We start from the raw sequence: 6716 nt of genomic DNA, 5'->3' as shown, positions 1-6716 counted from the left end.
ATCACACTACGCATTCAAGTTTCAGAATATAATAAAAATTCAAAATTTGAAGCATTGCTCATCAACCGCAAATTTTCTAAAAAAAGTACTCTTGCTGAGTTTCGAGCACCATTGTTGTAGGCATCTGTTGAAAACACATCCATCATTATAAAAAATTGAACCCCTTGAAAGGTCATCCCGAAGGTTTACATTGTTGCTCAATCACAAGCAAACCCTAACCTGTTGATCAAACATCGACACTAGCCCTCAATATGCTACAAGAGGAAAAACCATCATAGGTTGGAGTCGCAAGCGCCCCATGTGTTGACGGCGGCATGTAAGAGAAATTGCTAGAACCCCAAAATTGCTTGAGCCAACTGCAATTTTTGGAATCGTGAGAATCGAGAAGTTGGGTTTAGCCATAATATTTTAGATCTTTTGCAATATTTGGACCATGCTTTGAGATATTTTGATCTATACTAATTCTGCATTTGGGAGCATGAATTTCAAATCATAAATTTGGATTTGGACGAATTTGGACAAATTTGAATATGATTTTATATTATATATTATCTAAAAGGTTTAATACAAATATAAATTTATGGTCTCTCTAAGTATAGGGTAAAAGATTTAGGACCGTCCATGCAAACTTATGAGTTTTAAAGGTTTGCCAACATTTAGATATGGATATAGTTATGATATTTTGAGATTTACTACAAATATAAATCCCAAGATTTTGATGTTGGTTTGAAGAAATCCATCTTTGATTGTTTGACACATATTTTTGGAGAATAAATTTAGTGTGCATATGTGAGAAATTGAAGTAAAATATTTGATGTATTTCTTAAAACTACAAATTGGTGCAAGGACCTTTTAGTAATGTTAGATAAATTTATACTATTTTAATTTCATAAAAATTGATTTAACCTCTGTTTGGAACGTCAATAAGCACTTATTTCAAAAAATATCTTTCCAAGCTATTTCTTTTTAGGAAAATAAGTATTTTCTAAAAAAATATTTTTCTATAAAAGTATTTATTTGAAAAAAAAAATACTTATAATAAGTAATCTTAGACTGCTTTCAAATAAGTGCTTTTTAGATAAATGTTTTTTAGTTTTTCAGTAAAGTACTTTTCTACAATTGTTTATGTTTATAATCTAATTGGTGCTGTTTTGAATTTGCATTAGCCACTATTTTTTCTTTGGCTTTAAACAATGATGAATAAGTTATACATATTTAGTTTATACCTAGTTGACAATTTTCAACAATTGGTCCAGTGATGCAAGACATCTTTAGAGAATTACAATGAGAGAATTCAATGAAATAAAGGAGAGAAGACAAGGGGAAGAATAAGAAAGAAGGAAGAAGTAAGAAGAGATGAGAGGAAAAAGATAACACACCATTGGAGGAAAGCTCACATTGAAGAGCCATTCAACTTTATCAATAACTTTGCTCTTACACATACGCACCTAAAGATGCATGAATTCCAAAAGAAAGCCCTAAAATAGCAACAACAATAACAAGCCTTAAGCCTCACTAAGTGTAGTTGACTATATGAATCCTTTTCTACCTCACTCGATCAAGGGCATTTTCTTCTATTAACTTGAAGATCCGTTAATCCTTCATTATTAGTTCACTGTAAGTTATTTTAGGTCTACCTTTACCTCTTTTAGTATCATTAACAATAACTAGCTTGTTCCTCCTCATTGGTGCCCTACTTGATATAGTTTCAAATGCCCAAAATATCTAAGTCGTCCTTCCCTTACCTTATTTTCTAGTAGTGTCATGTCTAGATTTAGTGTATATGTTCATTCCTTGACTTTGTTGGCCCAACTCACAACCCAAGAGGAGAGGAGGGTGAATTGAGTTTAATAAAAATTAATTGTTTCATGTCAAATTTAAATCAAATTAAGCAAACCAAGCAAACATACAAATATAAAGCAATTAAACTAAAGAGTAGGGAAGAAATGAATGCAAATTCTTTTATAGTAGTTTAGTTGTCCCTACCTATGTCGGCTCTCTTATGGCAAACTACCTTAAGGCTCTACTAACCTCTTTTTTTTTTAACTAAGACAAGGAAACCAGTTACACCCCTTATCTTATATAGAGAGACAACCAAATATACTCTTTGTTTTATATGAATATAAGGCAGCCAAATACAAGATGATTACAACAAACATTTCCTCAAAAGGAAGCGTAAGGCACAAGAGATGTTAATAGAGAAGGAGGAGTTAGAGCACTTGAAAATTCAATATAGATAGCTTCTTTAACGTTCCTTAGGCTTAAGAGGGCATATATATCAAGTTCTTGATCAGAATAGTTGTTCACTGCCTGTTAGAGCCAGTTTACTATACAAACTAGTCGACTTGTCTCACACACCAGTTAACTGAGCACTAGCCGTTAGAGTACAAATTTGACCATTGAAATCTCTGAAAAGCAAACTCGAGCTTTCTGCCTAGGCCAATTGATTGCCACTATAGGTTAGTAAACCACCCTACTAAGGCAGCCCTTTATTTTGTGTCTTTTTCAATTTAATTTCATTTGTGTCATGACCGATATATTCTTACATACAAGTTATAAACATACACAATTAAGAGGAAAACAAGCGAACAAAGGAAACAAAGAAAACAATCACATCCCTTGTTTTACATGGAGACAAGTTATAAATGAACACAATTGAGAGAAAACTCTTTAATAGTGATTTGGTTATTCTCACCTACTCTCTCAAGGCAAACCACATTGAGGTTCCACTAACCCTATGTTTTAACAGAAACAAGGAAACCAATTACACCCTTTGTTTTCTATGGAGACAATGCAACTAAATAAACTCCTTGTTTTATGCAAACATAAAACAACAAATACAAGAATGATTATAACGAAAATTTCCTCACGAGGAAGAGTGTACAAGTTGAGGCTCAATCAATACAACTCTAAAAAATATTCAAATGTTGGCATAAGATTTTTTATGTTTCTCTCAAGATGAGCAAGTTCAAGGCACAAGAGAGATTAACCAAGTATAGAAAGTAAAAGGCTTGAAAATTCAATATAGATAATTTTTTAACGTTCCTTAGTGTTAAGCGAAACTAGTTGTGCTTTGCATGTTAGAAATAGTCTATTGTACAAATTGGTTGACCTATCTCACATGATGATCAACTTGTCTCATATGCCAGTTGATTAGGTACTAGCCATAAAAGTACAAAACAAACCATTGAAATCTCTAAAAAGCAAGACACATTGATCACTTTCTTGGGTCAATTGACTACTAGAGCTTTCTACCTAGGCTGGTTGACTTGCCATTACTGGCGGTCAACCTCCTAAGTATTTTCCTAGACTAGTTGACCACCCCTCTAGGTCGATTGACCACCTTGGCAGGTAGCTCGGAATACTCTCTCATTTTTTGTTTTCTATTTTTGTTTTTTTGTTTTTTGTTTTTCGTTTTTTAGTTTAAGTTCATTTGTATCATAACCTATGTAGACACCCCATTTTGTCTAAGGGCAAATAATTTCTTTTTATTTCTTTTACCATCTATATTCTTTCCTAAGGAAGGCCTAAGATGGTCATCCGTACCTTTATAAACAAACTTCCATAATATATATATATATATAATTTACAAATAATGAAAGTGTCAACACCAAATTTTGTCTTGCATGCCAACAAAGGGAATGATGATCCCCAAATGAGAAAAGATTGAAGTAAAGGGGGTAAAAAAGATAAAAACATATAAGATACAGAGTTGCCACCTTTTTTTTTTTTTTGAAAAAAACAAGGAAAACAAATAAAAACCTGAAAGAGTTTGGAAAACTAGAGGTTAAGTTCAAGAATGCATTTTTTGTGTAAGGAAGGTGATTAACTAACCATCTCAGTGATGGGTAGCCAATCAACACCCCTATCGACATCCATTCACAAAATGGTTAACACAATTACATATATGTTCCTTCAAAGAAAGAAAGAAAGAAAGAAAAGAAGAAGAAAGAAATGACTACCTTTTAGTCCTTCAGTATTAGTATCACTGTATAAGAGCACTCCAACATGACTTTGAGTAGGGGTGAGCATAATTCGGGTTTAACTAAATTAACCGAATTAACTAACCGAATTTGGTTGGTTTGGTTCAATTCGATTTGGTTCTAGATTTGGATAATTTTGGGTATTCAATTTTAGGTTTGGGTATGTAGAATCTTTAATTTGGTTAACCGAATTACCCGAACAAGCAAGAGGGTGTTCTTGCTTGAGAGGTGTCTCTACCTACTGAAAAAAAAAAGAGGGAACTCCACTTATTGAACGTAGAGAGTAAAGGAAATCCTCACAACGGGTTACTTGAGGCAAGGACGTAGGTAGGCCTCCAAACCTTGTAAAAAATATTGGTGTTCTTCTTTCCCTTTATCTCTTTAATTTCCCACACATATTTATTGATTTTATATGCTGTGAATGAATTAAAATTGACTTGGGAATGGTATGAATACTAAGGTTGTTTGTGAATGTATTGAATGATTTAACTATCCATTGAGATTAAAAGCTGCTGTAGTTGAAAATTCATACTTGGTTTAATCTGTTGAAATTGATTGATATTGATTGGTAAATTGTTTCAAATTAGATAATATTTGTATGGTTTAATATCTTGTTGTCAACATAAATTTTCTGGATAAATAATATACCTTGTGGTTTGATTATATTTAGGATTGCTAATTGGCATATTCGTTCACTGTTTAGTTTTTTCATTGGTGATTGAAATAGTTAGGGGACATGATAAATAAGTTTTAAAATAAATCAAGCTTCTGCGCATTAAGATTTTAAATATCCAATTCACCCCCCTCTTGAGACTACACCATTACTTTCAATTGGTATTAGAGCATAGGTTGTAACATACCCTAATAGGTAGTTGCATAAAGATCACAATGGCCAACCTAGGTGTATCCCCATTCAGTGAAGGACAATCCTCCACTAGAACCCCAATCTTTTGCAGTGTAAATTACACCTTCTGGAAACAAAAATAAGGATATTCTTACAAACTATGGATTGAAAGGTTTGGAGAGTTGTAGTTCAAGGGAACAATGTTCCTTCTAAGATCACTGAAAATAAGGAAATTCCCAAAGAAGAAAACGAAATGAATGAAGCTGACATGAAACAATTGCAGATAAACTCTAGTGCAATAAATGCCCTGTATTAGGCATTACATGCAAATGAGTTTAATAGGATAATGGGTTGCAAGATGTAGAGACCTGAAGAATTATAGTAATTAAATTGAAATTAGGAATAGCTTCCCAAGAGGGGGGGTGAATTGGCTTTTAAATTTTCTTTTAATTCTTTTTTAGAATTCTTAAACTTATTTTATTTCTTTTAACCAATTCGTGACTGATTTTTTTAATTTGTTAAGCACTCAAGAACTTAGTTTCTTTACTTAATTTTTAACCATACAAACATCCAATCATTCAACCAAATAAATCAACTAAAATTATAAAGTAAACAAACAAGCCAATACACAACACTTATGTAATATAACAACTCAATATGGTTGTTTGTTTATATTTGCCAAATTTGAACCAAGCCCTGTAGTGAATGAGAATTTATGCTTGTTGATGTAAAGTCCTGTATAGATGAATCAAATCACTCTTTCCAAATATTTAGAACTCAAATAAACTTTTGGTAAATTTATCTTTGGGATGTTAACCAAGTAACGTACTCCCGTAAGGTTTCCACAAGATATGGTGTAATCAACGTACTCCCTTTCGGTTTCCGCAATCCAAATCAAAATTAAACCTTAAGTTTGTTTGATTTCCAAATATTACGTAGTATATATGATTATCAAATAAACCATCCACGTAATTTAAATATGCTAAAAATAAAGAGTAAGGGAAAGAGAGAATGAGATGGAGATTTTTACGAGGTTTAGCTTATACCTAGTCTACGTCCTCGCCTTTGGCAAACCACCAAAGGATTCACTAGTTCAGTTCCGTTGACAAGTGGAACAATACCGATTACAATACTCCTTGGTTAAAGCTAGAACCCGCCTTCTCCAAACGATATTCCCTCGTTCGGTCACTCATTACATAGGCTAGAGCCCGCCTCTCTAAGCAATGTCCCCTTACTTAGACAACCATCCAAACAACCCTTGGAACGTCAAAAAATTATAAGAAACACAAGATAAGATTTGCGTACAAATATACTCTCTCAAAGAACAAGTTAGTACAATTTCAGCACTATATACTTTGAATGTAAAATATCAATATGAAATACAATGAAGTTCAAGTGTAGAATTCACCAATATACTTCTTAGAAGAGGATTAGCAGTAGGAACTCAGAGAAAGAAGGATCAGCACTTTAGAATTCTCAGCAAAAGAATTTTTCAATGAGTGACCAAGAGAACTTAGGAAGAACAAGAGTACTTTCAGCTTCTCAAAATAGATTTTTCAATTCTTGGATGTATTTTGATTTGCAAAACCATGTATTTATAGGCTTTCAAACTTATTTCCATGTTGCAAAAGTTTTCTTTAAGTGTTTCCCAAAATTTTAGAAATTTTAGAGCTCAAACGGCTATATTTTAAAATATTAGAATTTAAAAAATTTGCCCATTGAACAGTGTTCAGATATCTGACAGCAGTGACCTCATTTCAATGTTTTGGTCATAACTTTTTCTGTATTACTCCAAATTAGGTGTTCTTAGTGTCAAAAGAAAGCTAAGATAAAATACTAATGTTGAACACATTTTAAAATAATGAGATTTTGATATAGAAAAATTCATC

Source organism: Malania oleifera, chromosome 11 (assembly GCF_029873635.1).
Source record: "Malania oleifera isolate guangnan ecotype guangnan chromosome 11, ASM2987363v1, whole genome shotgun sequence".
NCBI lineage: Eukaryota > Viridiplantae > Streptophyta > Magnoliopsida > Santalales > Ximeniaceae > Malania > Malania oleifera.
The sequence above is the reverse complement of the archived record's forward strand: the minus strand, read 5'-3'. Positions refer to the sequence as shown.